Genomic DNA, 14,077 nt, shown 5'->3' on the forward strand with positions numbered 1-14,077 from the left:
CACTCTTACCTAAAATGCCACCAGGATTTATTCCTTTTTCCTAAAGCTTTGTGCCCTGATCAAAATGCAAATACTAGCTAAAGCTATCCTGCTCTGACGCTCTAGGCACTCTGAGCACTTTCATGGTCTTGTTAAATTCTCCCAAAAGCCTGGTGAGGAAAGCTTTACAAATCAGGGTGAAACATCGAATTTGAACTCAGGCCATATATAGAGTTTATGGGCTCTGTAGTCTATGAAGACTTCAGCAACTATGGTGACTCATCAGCTTTTATTATTATTATTATTATTATTATTATTATTATTATTATGTTATGTTAATTATCAGCTTTTATAGTCACTTCTCCGTGTGACCATGTTTTATCAGCTGCATGGTTGAGATGTAATTTGATGGGTGGAGGGAGTTGCTGGGTGCCAAACTTTCTGTGCCTCGGGAAAGGAGATGCCAAGGATCAAGAAAGGGGAGCCTGATATAGATAGGTGAGAAAAGTTCTTAGTCTCTCCTGAAAAAAGTCACAAAATGAATCTTCCCAGTCTAACCTTGTGACAGTTTCCTCCTTGCTTATTTGGTTTTAACTATGTTTTAAAATCTGCCCAACACATTGAACTCCTTCTTTTTTTCTGATTTTCACCTTTGCTGTGCCTCCCATTGGAAATGATTCTCCTCTCCTTCCCCGGGTCTCCTCCTCTACTGCCATCAGGGTCCCCTTCCTCAGGGAGTAAAAGTTCCTCAGGGAAACCTGTCCCTACCTGCTCAACTAGGTAAGATGAGCCTATCACAACCTGTCAGAGCACTTTTGCTTGTCTGTCATGGAACCCTGATGGGGTTCTGTGTGAAACAATGGACCAGCAGGGGGCACACTTAAAACAAATACTGAAACCAAAACCAAAACCAAAACCCAGGAATCAAAGATAAATGAAAAGGGGGCTTCTGGTAGCTCAAGACGTGGAGAATGTCCACAGCCTTTGGCAAGGCAGAAACTTCTGGACTTGGTAAAAAGAGCTTGTCAGGAAGCAAAGTTTGGCCTAGGAGGAGATGAGTTAAGGGTGGGAAAGAAAAGCACATGGACTATTTTTTTAGGCATCCCTTCTATGTACTCAATCCTCAGACATCTCTCACTGGCCAATGTGTCCATCTTCTGAGATAATCACAGTGCTGCAGTTTGAAAACCAAGTGGAAATGGAACAAATCTCAGAAACTCTGTCCCTGGAAGAGTGAAGAGTATACCTTTAGAGGCTACTTTAAGCAGTCTCCATCTGTATCACCTTATCTCAGAGGTCAGCTTGGTGGCTTCCTCCCTGCTTTGGTGATTTATGGAACATCCAACGTGTTCTGGATCACTTTCCTACCCTTGTCTTGCCCAGAGAGCCGAGTAGTAGCTAATCAAGAGAAAAATACCAAGTGCCAATTTTTGAGCTGGGAATAAGACTCACAAAGTGGTGATTTGTGCATTATTTGATATTAGGTTCTGCCCTTATGTTACTTATTCTTTTCAAGTAATCTTTTGCAAACCAGAAGCATTGACCATCAATTTTATGAGACACACTGCTCAGAAATCTCCAGAGCATGCCACCATTTTTTTTTTTTTTTTTTTTTTTTTTAGTTCTCTGATCTGTCTTATTGAGTTTAGTTTTAGGTTGTGATTAGAACTCCTAATTAATCTCTGCAAACATGGAGATGTAGAAAGGAACTCAGCAGAAAAGCAATTAAAGAGCTCTCTCTGATTGTTTTTCCCATTAACCAAGTCTATTGAAATCACTAAGCCAGCTGTGGCAAGTCTATTTAATAACTTTCTTTTCATTTCCTGATTTCTTACTCAGTTTCTCCTGCACTCCTCATTCCTGGGCAGGCTGGATTATTGTTTGCTATTTCCGTCCATATGCTACTTTAAAAATAATCACATGTGGATTTATGTTGAAGTCTGCCCCTTAGAGCTGATTTCCTTGGCCAGCAGTTAACAATGACGGAAACCAATGTAACAAGAGCCTTGGATAAATGATGAAGGGAGATAAGAAATACACCCTGCCCTCCCCAGCATAATGTTCAATAAGGTGCTGAAATTATACATTTTATTTTTAATTAAAAACAAATCTTTCCCCCCAAAAGTCCCCTTATGTAGTGAGGCACAAGGGGGCAGTGTTACGTTAAATTACATTGAATTAAACTTGATGAAGATGTGATTCGTTGTAGAAACCTGGAGGGATTAGATTAATTATGATGTTGGAAATGGGAATCCTGAGCTAGTGTCCGTAAGAACGTGAATAATGCAAGAGGGAAGGTCAGAACCCATCTTCTAGGGCTCAGATCCATGGACCGTGCTTCCTGTTAGCCAATAGACAAATCTGAGAAGAGGTAGGAAATTAGTCCTCAGCAACTGAGCCATATCAGGGATTTTGCGGGCCATGACACTCTTGAATCCATTCTTAATGTCCTTTGGATTTTAAAAGTCATGCCTATATTTATAATTTGATAATGCTCTAGAGAGCTCTAGAGAGATGGTACCAGGCCAAGAAAAAGCTGGGGGTGGGGCAGGGGAGATAGTTGAGAAGAGACTTTATTATTGCAAAGGCTCACATTTCAGTGTTCAAGGATCAGTGGACTTCAGGGCTTTCCTTATGCATCTGGACAGCTGAATGGCTCATTCAAGCTCCAAAGCCAAGACACGTTAATGTTTCAAGTTCTGCAGGGTGCTAGCCAAGGGGTATGATTGACCTTGAATCAACTGTCTTCATTGTCTGGGCTTTGTCCCTATTTGCCTGCCTCATCTTGTATCTTCCCTCTGGTTACCCTGACTTTGTTTTCCCTCTTCAGGGTATTTCCACCTACCCCTTGATGATTCCTCAAAAAGCCTTTTCCTTGTTTTGTGCTTCATTTCCACACCTGTAGAAACTGGTCATAATGAAACTATAAGGCTTACATATGAAATAAAATGAAGGAAGTCCTTAGCATAATGACTAGCACATTTGCTTTTTAATAAATGGTAAATGATTTTATTATCACTGTGATTCTTTCAAGCTGTGATATGCATGATATTAAAAATGAGTTCAGGGGCGCCTGGGTGGCTCAGTTGTTAAGCGTCTGCTGGTCGGCTCAGGTCATGATCTCAGGGTCCTGGGATGGAGCCCCACATCCGGCTTCCCGCTCCGCAGGAAGCCTGCTTCTCCCTCTCCCACTCCCCCTGCTTATGTTCCCTCTCTCACTGTGTCTCTCTCTGTCAAATAAATAAATAAAATCTTCAAAAAAAAAATGAGTTCAACTTCTTTTATAATTTTAAGGTATTTTCATCATTAAAATACCCTTAACTTAAAAAAAATTTAGAGAGTTTTACTAAAATTAGGTTGATTATGTAATTGCTAATTTATGATTCAAGCTGGGACACCTTTGAAAGGGAAAGGTAATGCTATTAATAATTACACTAGAATAACAGGCATAAAGCAGGACTATCCTAGCCAAATCAAGATGTATGGTCATGTTAATATAATGTACAGGTTTTGCTGAAGCAATAAATTCAGATTCGAAATGCAGGGAGACTGTCCAATGAAGCTTTATAACACAAACATACCATGAGAAATGTCTAGTGCAGAAATTGCAGCAATTGGAATCCTTTTCCCAATGTCATTGGAATAGAAGCTCCATCCTTTTGGTTTTTGGTATGAATATCTCCAATATAAACAGGAAAACCATGCCTACCTCAAGTATCCAGTCCCCGTGCTTCTTAGAGTCTAGGATCCGTGCCTCCTGACCCTCTTTTCTTCACGCCAGCTTTCATAGCCCTGAAAGCTGGATGGGGAGTTTTCCTTGTTTTCTAGCACCCGTAGAGTGGTGTTTGCAGGTCATGCTGGGGATGGAGCTGGGCTTAGGGAGAGGATACCATTCACATATCACCTACTCAGGGTAGGACTATGGGAATTCAGGCCAACTCAGTGCTCGACATCTATGGTTCCACGTTTGGCATTAGATTCTGGTCACATTACATTCTGTGTATTGTCTATTGGGGACAAGGAAATCTGTCTCATTCATCATTGTCACCAACTTATGAGGACAGTGCCTGACACAGAGTTCAATGTCCTTGAATTAAAAAGGAAAGAAAATAATGATGTAAGCCCTTGAAGAGTTAGAAAGAAAAAGGCTAGCCAACACACAGAAAGGACATACAAGATCCTTCCAAGGAAGACATAAAAATTATAATTATAGCAACTGCACATTTATTGAGCTCTTACTGTGTGCCAGGCTTTGCTAAGCCTTTTACCTTGTGATTTCATTTAATCTTTACAACCGTCTTATTCCTGTTTTATAGATGGGGAAATGGAGTCTCAGAGATTTTGGACAACTTGCCCCAAATCATATGGCTGCCAAAATAATTTAGACAAATGTGAAGGTTTCAGACACAGCTGCTGAAGGAGTTGCCAAGTGGTTACACAAGGTATGGGCTCTCAAAGGTAGGTGAGGGCCACTCCGGGGCTGCAGCTAACAGCCATCATTAACCAAAAATTCTATGATCATTTCCTTCCAAAAAATACAGACCTATCCATCAAGCCATTTACTTATTCTTTCTCTTTTCTCAGAGAATCTTTTTTTTCCACATAGTTTGGACTCTAGGTGACTTCTCCACTTTTAAATGATTTCTCTTTGGAGAGGTCACTTGAGCTTCTTAAAGTAAAATCCAATACTGACTTACCAAGTGCCACTTTCCACAACAGGTAATGCTTGCAGAGTTGGTGCAAAGGGTTTTGAGTAGTTAAGAAAGATTTCCTCTCAGTAGAGGAGAGAAGTCATTGACTTCCCTGGTTGGTATTGCTGGTGAATTCACTCTGATTCTCCTTGCCAGTTAGAACTTCTCCTTGGAAACCTCCTGAAAGCCAGGTACATGTGTCCCTTTCGTGTGTCTCACAGTTAGATCAATGGGCGGTGACCTGCCTTCCAGTGTGCGGGCTGCTTGCTTCCCGCCTACTGGGTCACACGGAATCTGCTGATAGGACACATTCTAACCTTTTCCAAAGGTTCTCCGCCAGCAGTTTCGACACCGGGATATGTTCTTGGTGGATAGAAAAGAAGGAAATACGGCAATTGGAATCGTTTCCCCAATATTATTTGACAGCGCAGATATCTTAAAAGAATGAGCACATTGTGTTTGGTGTTGGGCCACCAATTTAATCGATCATTTGAAACAACAACAAAATCAGTATTTTTAGTCAGCTCTGATTGTGTGCTTGAGAGCTCCTATTTAAGAATGGTCTAGGAGTTAAAACTTTATGGTTAAAGCTCCCTGTTATTTAGAGGGTGGAGTATTTTTTTCCTGCACAGCGTCTCTTTTACATCCCTCAGGATGATCTAGGTTTTGCTGCTATGGCACATAACCCACTATCTTAGTAATGCATAACAAGAAAGGTTTGTTTCTTGCTTAGATGTGTGTCTGCTGTGGTTTGTCTGGGGGCTTGTTCCCAGACCTTCTCTTAGAGACCCAGGTTAGGGGAGATTTCATCTCAATACATGCTTCCTTGGTAACTGCAGCAGTGGGAATGAAACAAGGAGAATCAGATGCAGCCCTACAAAGCTTCTTCTGGAAGTGGCACTAGATCACTTTTCATTGGCCAAAACAGTTCACTTGTCCATGTCTAAATTCAAAGAAACCGGAAAGTATAAACTCCGCATGCACTTTGAAGGCAGAAAGCTAAAAATACTTGGTGCACAGCGCTAATGGCCTTTGTACCTTCTTTTTTTTCCACCAACTTTTTACCCTGAAAACTACAGACACATAGAATTGTTGAAAGGTTATATCCTGGAGTGGACACCCATGTCCCTTCCACTCTTATTAGATTCAACAGTGGTTAATGTTTGGCATACTTGTGTGTGTGGTTTTTTTTTTTCTAAGATTTTATTTATTTGCGAGAGAGAGAATGAGAGACAGAGAGCATGAGAGGGAGGAGGGTCAGAGGGAGAAGCAGACTCCCCGCCGAGCAGGGAGCCCGATGCGGGACTCGATCCCGGGACTCCAGGATCATGACCTGAGCTGGAGGCAGTCGCTTAACCAACTGAGCCACCTAGGTGCCCCTTCTTTTCTTTTTTCTTAGATTGTATTTATTTATTTGAGAGAGAGAGAAAATGAGAGAGAGCACATGAGAGGGGGGAGGGTCAGAGGGAGAAGCAGACTCCCCGCCGAGCAGGGAGCCCGATGCGGGACTCGATCCCGGGACTCCAGGATCATGACCTGAGCCGAAGGCAGTCGCTTAACCAACTGAGCCACCCAGGTGCCCGGAATACTTGTGTTTTTTTCTTTGTGTCTTTGTCTGTCTGTTAGTCTGTCTCTGTCTGCATATGTATGTGTGTGTCTGTATGTATGTCTTGCCTGGTAAGACATTCATGGTAAAATACATGAATTTTGCTTTGGGAAAAATTAATTTCCCATTTTTAATCATGTGATTGTAGGAGACTGACAACTTGACTTCTCCCAAGCTCCCTTGTAAGAGCTGCAGGAAGAGTCTCTTCTTCCTTCTCTGGATCGTACAAAATGAGGAGGTGCTGCTAGAATTGCTGCAGCCATTTTGCATCCATGAAGAGAGAGCTGGGAACCACCAAGGGCCCAGCATGTGAGGCCTGAGGGTAAAGCCTGAGTGTAAAGGGAGGAACCAGACTGAAGAGACAGGAAGGAACCAGGTCCTTGATGGTATTGTTTGAGTCTACTCTGAAATCAGCTTTACCTCTGGACTTTTCATGTAGGTGAGAAAATAATTTTTTTTTTAAATGTATAAAAATATAAATAAGAGACTAGAGGAGAAAACCCCTGTGAGTACCATGATACCCAAGGTGTGTTAAGGGATATTTGACTTGTGAATGATGACAGACCACATAATACTCATGTGTCATGTTTATCTTTCTCATCTACCATCACCAATTTCATGATGATACAAAGAGTTATAATTTGTGTAAATAAGACTGTCTTTACCTAGACCTTTGATTTCTTGTATTTTTTTAGGGTACTTGAAATTGGAAGTGGCCAATACTTAAAATGAGTACAAGTCAAATCTGGCTCACTTAACTGTTAAGCGTGGTGGAGGTTCATGTTTCAGGCATGACTAGTTGAATCCAGGGGTTCAAATGATGTTTCCCTCATCCCTTACACAGGCTCTCCCCTCAAGATAAGGACAAAATGAGCTTTGATCATGTCGGAGTCATACTGTCCCAGTTAAGCCATCCCAGAAAGAAGAGGTACCTCTCTCCACCTGTGTCCATATATGAGCACAGGGAAGGCATCTACTTGGATCACTTGCCCCTTCTGGGTCCATTGCAGAGAAATTCTGGAATAATTTCATTCTTGTGAACAGGGAGGGAGTGGACAACATGACTGACCACACGTGAAATATGTGGTGATGGTGGTAGGTGTCATTCCAGAAATAAGGATGCTCGGCAGATGAAAGCAACTGGGCCCTCTCCATCCACCCACCTACCCCTGCATGCAGCCAGGTAGCCAAACAAGTGGGCAGACATCTACTAAAAGTGTATTGTAGCTATGGCCGTGTGCTAAGCCTTGTCTGAGACTCCCAAGGACAGTGAGGAACAACTCACAAATCAAGACAGTGCAAGGTCAGAAGTGCTATGTAGGGTAAGAGAGATGGTTGAAAGCCTATGAATGTTCAGCTAAAGGAACTATTCCCTACAGCTAAGAGAAATTGGGAATGACTTCTTGGAGATACTGTTAGCATAATGATGAAATGCATGTGTTACTGGCACTTAAAACCTAGGGTTTGGGGCGCCTGGGTGGCTCAGTTGGTTAAGCGACTGCCTTCGGCTCAGGTCATGATCCTGGAGTCCCGGGATCGAGTCCCGCATCGGGCTCCCTGCTCGGCGGGGAGTCTGCTTCTCCCTCTGACCCTCCCCCCTCTCATGTGCTCTCTCTCTCTCATTCTCTCTGTCTCAAATAAATAAATAAAATCTTAAAAAAAAAAAAAAAACCTAGGGTTTGATTTTGGCTCCACTAGTTATTAGCTGAGCAACATTGGCACTCTTTAAACTCATTTCACTATCTCCAAAATGGGAATAAGATAATATCTGCCTCATAGGGACATGGTGTGGAGATGAGGCACTTATGAGCTTTTAGCCTAATGCCTGGCATGAAACAATGGATGGCAGATGTCACGGTTTTGTCGAAATTGTTTTGAGAGTTTTATTGGAAAAGTTGCACCTGGAAAAGAAATGTGGCACCTTAATGACATTTGTGAATGTCCTGACGATACTCAAAGCTGGTGTGATTATAAAAACACCAGGAGGAGGAAAGGGGCGGGCGAAGGGGTCCCTGTTTTTACATGATGGGCAGTAGCCGCATGGTGGGTGGCAGCTGGATTGTGTCATACCCAGTTGTGTGCCCGAGACTTTGTGTTTCCTATTGAAGAGGACAAAGAGACAACTAAAGAAAAATAGACATGAATTATAGGGAAAAGGGCACTGAGTCTGTTTTGGATTAGTGGAGATGAAATGGGTGGAAAACATTTGGTTGTTTGATCATAAGAAGAGCTATTTAAAAAGTCCCAGGTTTGTATGTTCTCCAGAATGTTTCTTCCTAGTAATAATGCCAGCGAAGTCATGGGATGTAGGAAAAAAGATGTAATTTGGACTTGGAAGAACTAGCTTTAGTCATGACCCCACCAGGTTCTGCTTTGTGGATATGGGAGGACTCGCCTAGAGTTGTCAGCCTCAGTTTCCTCATGAGCAATCTGGGGTGATGCTCTGCCTTCTTTGCAGGGTTTCAGTGGTGGGGGTGTGGAAACCAAGTGACCCAATGGGGTATACATTGTTGGAGGCGTCATTAGCACTGTGGGACAGTGCAGGGAGGACTGGGCACAGGGTACAAGGGAGTGTGTGGTGAAGTCAAGACAGCACAGGACACCATATCACAGCATGGGACTTTTCTAACCAGGGTGTGTAACAAAGCCTGGAATTCATAGCCCTGTCTTGAGGGGATGACTTGTTTCCTATGAGGGTATTTCAATATTGTGTTTTTCATTTTGATGAAAATCTAACCAAACAATATAAGCATGTTCTAAATCATCTGGTTCTCCTTATAAATAAGTATTGCCACGCAGGACCAGTGCCCACATTTGCATTGGTGTTTATGACTGTGTTGGAGCCAAGAAGAACTACTTTGATTGTCCCAGGCTAAAGAGTGAAGGCAGACTTGACCCATAAGTTATAAATTCCTGCCAAGAAAAGGCTAATAATATCATGGGGTACAGTATGGACAAGTCAAGTCAATTTACAAGTGGGGATTTAGGGTCAGCAAAATCCTCCTCTCTCGTATTATTATTTATATTAGTGTGAATTTTTATTTTTTGGATTTAATTTTTTATAGCCATATGAAATTTATAAGTAAAAGAAATGTTTGCCTGGTTTTAGATTGGTGTTTTGTTAATATAATAAAAATAATTACTACTATAACAGTTATTTAAGTAAAGTTTGGGGATTGGTAGGACTGTATTTTTTTCATTTAAAATGACCCATATTGTATTTGTTTGAGAAACAGTGATGTTGAATGTAAAAGCTTGCTCTTGAAGTAAGCACATGGAAAGAGGCTTAATATCATTAATTATTGGGGAAATGCAAATTAAAACTACAACATGGTATTACCACATGTCCATTAGAACTGTTAAAATTAAAAAGACTAACCTATACCAAGTGTTGGTGAGAATGTGGAGCAACTGGAACTCTCATGCCCTGCTGGTGAGAATGGAAAATGGGACAGCTACTCTGGAAAGCAATCTGGCAGTTCTTCAAGTTAAATATAGTTAATGCATGACCGAGCCATTCTACTCCCAGGTATTTATCCCAGAGAAATGAAAACATATATTCACACAAAGATACTACATGAATGCTCATAGCAGTGTTATTTGTAATCATCTCAAACTGGAAATAATCCATATGTTCATCAACAGGTGAATTGATAAAAATATTGTGGTATAACCGTACAGTGGACGATTACTCAGCAGTAAAAAAGGAGTGAACCATTGATAAACCCAGCGACATGGATAAATCTCAACATCAGTTTGCTGAGTAAAAGAAAGCAGCCAAGAAAGGTACACAGTTTATGATTGCATTTATGTAAAACTCTAGAAAATGCAAATCAGGGTGTAGGGACAGAAAGATCGGTGGTTACCCCAGGGGTGGGGTGGGCTCAGGGAGAGAGGAATGATTAAAAGCATGGGAAAGGTTTTAAGGAGAAGGATAAAATCATTTTCTTGATTGTGGCCATGATTTCACAGATGTAGACATACTTCAAAACTCATTGAAACATACCTTTTAAATAAGCACAGTTTATTTATATGTCAATTATTGTTTAATAAAGCTGTTAAAAAATATTAAAAAAACAGAGTGCCAAAACTTGCCATCAGGCCGATTTGGTTTTTAATCTCAGCTTTGCCTCTCACTGTTAATGTTAGCCTAGGAAACTGCTTAATTTTTTCAGTGGCAAGTGTGAAATGGGTATGATACCTACCCCAGAAGGGTATCTGACAGTCAAATGAAATAAATATATGTGCCTTCTAGCAAAGTAGCTGGTATGTGTACATACCCAGTAAGGGACAATTGTCCTGGGGTGGGGGTTTTACCTGGCAGAAAGCAGCCTGCGTCATATGCGTAAACATCTACTCCTTGTTTCTGGAGATCATAGTACATTCCGCGCACTTCTGTAAATGCTTCAGTATAAATGTGCTGCCATTCCACCTAAGAATCTTGTATGTATAGACACTAACAATAAAGCACCCACTGCCCAGGCTGCACGCTATATTAGGGCGATCAGAATTTCTGGGGATGGGAACCAGGTACCAGTTTTTGAAAAGCTCCAGGTGACTCAGACACATGGGGACATGTAAGAACTCTGTTGCTGTACTGCTCAACGTATGATCTTTAGACCAGCAGCATAGCACGTGGGAGTTTCTTAGAAATGCAGCATCTCAGGCCCAGGCCAGATCTTCTGAATGAAAAGCTTCATTTTTAACAAGAACCCCAGGTGATTTGTGTGCACATTAAAGATTGAGAAGCACCAGGAGGGATGATCTCAGAGGGTCCTTCTATCAAATACTGTGCCAAATTTTTTAGTATGATGTGATAATATGCCGTTTTAAATCTTATTGGGAGGAATTAAGGAGACCAGAAGATTATACCTCAGGGAGAGGGAGTTCAGAGGAAAATTTGCTAGAGGAATTGCTTACTTCCCAGAACATAAGGCCCTCAATTAAGCCTTTATAAAGTGATAATTTGGGACGACTGGGGACAAATTGACTTCAACAGAAACTCTGTGTTTATATACTTACCAAATGGCTCCGTTTATGTGGTTCATTTTCAGCTACTTTCCAAATGCGGCAATTAACCCTTAATAAATTTTTCTTTCAGAAACCTGAATTGATGGGCCAATATTTTAGTTTGATTATAACCAATCCAACTAAATTGTCTGAATGCTAGGTTTTGTGCAAGAGATTTTACTATACTGTCTAATTTAACCCCCATGCCTATGAAACAGTTACCATCAGTAAACTCATAAGGGCAGCATGGCATAGGGAGGTCAGTGATTTGCCCAAGGTCCCATCCAGCTAGAAATTGGCAGCACAGGGATTTGAACCCATGTCTGTGTAGATCAAAGCTTTTGTGTGTGCCAAGGCTAATAAAGCAGATAAATGAAGAGCATAATTTTGGAGCTGGCCTGCCTAGGTTGGGTCTTGACTCAACACTGAAAGGCAGGCAGGCAGGCAGTAGGGAGGGAACGGGGGAGGGGTAGAAGGAAAGTAAGGATGGATGGATGGATGGATGGATGGATGGATGGAAGGAAGGAAGGAAGGAAAGGAAAGGAAGGAAGGAAAGAAGGAAGGAAGGAAGACTTTGTTGTACATAACATGACCATGAGGCAGGAAAGAAGGTCCATAACACTCCAGCTGACTAGCAGAGATGAAGTAATAATTCTTGTAAATAGGAGGGCAGCATGGTGGCATTCAACCCTCAACTCAGAAGGCTGGGAGTGGGGTAAATAGTGTAGGTAGGGTGGATGTAGTTGAAGGAAAGATGGAGGTATTGATCACAAAACATGCCTGCTTTACATCTTTGCCTGAGTGATACATATAACTACCATGTCTGGCACATGGATTGACATCTAATAGCACTTAAATGGTAACCATCACTAGACCTAAGGACAAGTTATTGTCCTATCAAAGGATGGAAGGACATTGTTGTTACTGTTTTCTATCAAATAAGAGCCTCTGTAGAAACCAGCTGCCTTATCTGTTGTTATCGCATTATCCTCCTTTTCTTTTCTTTTTTTTTAAAGATTATTTATTTATTTATTTGAGAGAGAGCGAGCACATGAGCAGGGGAAGGGGCAGAGGGAGAAGGAGAAGCAGACTCCCCGCTGAGCAGGGAGCCCGATGTGGGGTCCGATCCCAGGATCCCGGGATCATGACCTGAGCTGAAGGCAGACGCTTAACAGACTGAGCCACCCAGGCGCCCCACCTTTTCTTTTCTTTTTTTTTTTTTAAATATATATTTATTTATTTGAGGGTGAGAGAGAGGGAGAGAGAGTGCATGAGCTGGGGGGGGGAGGGGAGGAGCAGAGGGAGAGGGATATCTCATCACCTGAGATATCATGACCTGAGCCGAAATCAAGAGTTGGACACCCAACTGACTGAGCCACTAGGTAACCCCCATTATCCTCCTTTTCTAAAGAAAATCACTTCAAACCATAGACTCAGCCCCACCCAGCACTATCTTAAAGCTTTATATCAAAGATTATGAAATACTTCTTTGCAATTGCTCTCCTATATTCTTTTCTTTATCTCACTTAATTTGTAATATCACTGATTTTTAAACATATATTTTAATTAAATAAGAAATATACACTTTTGTGGAAAAATAGGAACACATATAAGCAAAAATAAGGAAAACCTCTAAGTCCAATCTTTTATTATTTAGTATTTAGGTAATCGGCAATGTTACTATGATAAATAGTGCTGATATGACCATCCTTATCTGCAAATCTTTGTGCATATCTTTTATTATTTCACTAGGATATATTTTGCAAGCAGAACCAACAGAGCCATTTGTCACCCCTTTTGGTTGTGACCTCTAGCACTAGATTCAGGGTAGAAACACCAGGTAGAAGCTCAACTCTGTCATTGTAGGAAATGACTTGCTAAGTGGTCAGAATGTGCCCTTCCTGATTTATAGCTAGTTTTCCCTGAGACTCATTCTGCTCTGGGGTGTCTCAGAGGTAACATTTCAAAATGGTATTTGGGAAATTCACCTAGTAAAAATGCCCAAGGACTGCATTTTCAGTTCTGCAGATTTTTCCTGCAGGGTTTTGTGCATAGCTGCCTTGAGGTTCAAGGTCTGAAATGCCAATAGGAACCGTGATCTCTCTATTAAGTATAAAACTTTCTTCACCCTTCAAGAGAACTCAAACTACTATTTTAGGTACATTTTACACAGTCTGAATTTTGGAAAATTGTATCATTTTACCAACAACAAAGACAAACTAGTTCAAATTGGTCATTCCAGTGATTAATAGAGCATCAGTATGGACAGAAGCCAGATCTAAGCCAACCAATCACACTCATAACAAAGTATTTTCTCTAAAAGCAAAGTGAAAATTAGAGAGAAACTCAATTCTCTTTATTCAGAAAGGAAAGGACATAGAAGAACATTGTGGGTCTTGCCATTGGAAAAACCTCACCTCTGTCTACCAAGATAACATGATCACTGATGGACGAGTTCCCCACAAGCTGAGAAAAAGATGAGGATCATCGAGGTCCTCAGTCAATTTGGTTATAAGGACCTCAGATCATTTGTGCTGCATTCAATTACTTATGAAAAGGAGAGAGACTTGGAAATTAAGGATTTAAAATATTCTCCAATGGTTCTTGGGGGGAATTCCGTAACACTTTTGTAGCAATGTCTCCAGTTTTGTGGCCCAAAATGGACCTCTAGCCTCAACACTCAGCTGATTTGTGTTTTTTTTTAAGGCTCTGGTCTGACCGGCCGCAAAGACAGGTAGTCTAACCACATAGCAAAAGAGAATCCCTGTTGTCAGCCTCTTGTTTATAGTAG

The sequence above is a fragment of the Mirounga angustirostris genome, unplaced genomic scaffold (genome assembly GCF_029215605.1).
Source record: "Mirounga angustirostris isolate CCGP_5_RB_7025 unplaced genomic scaffold, mMirAng1.0.hap1 SCAF_1, whole genome shotgun sequence".
NCBI classification, from domain to species: domain Eukaryota; kingdom Metazoa; phylum Chordata; class Mammalia; order Carnivora; family Phocidae; genus Mirounga; species Mirounga angustirostris.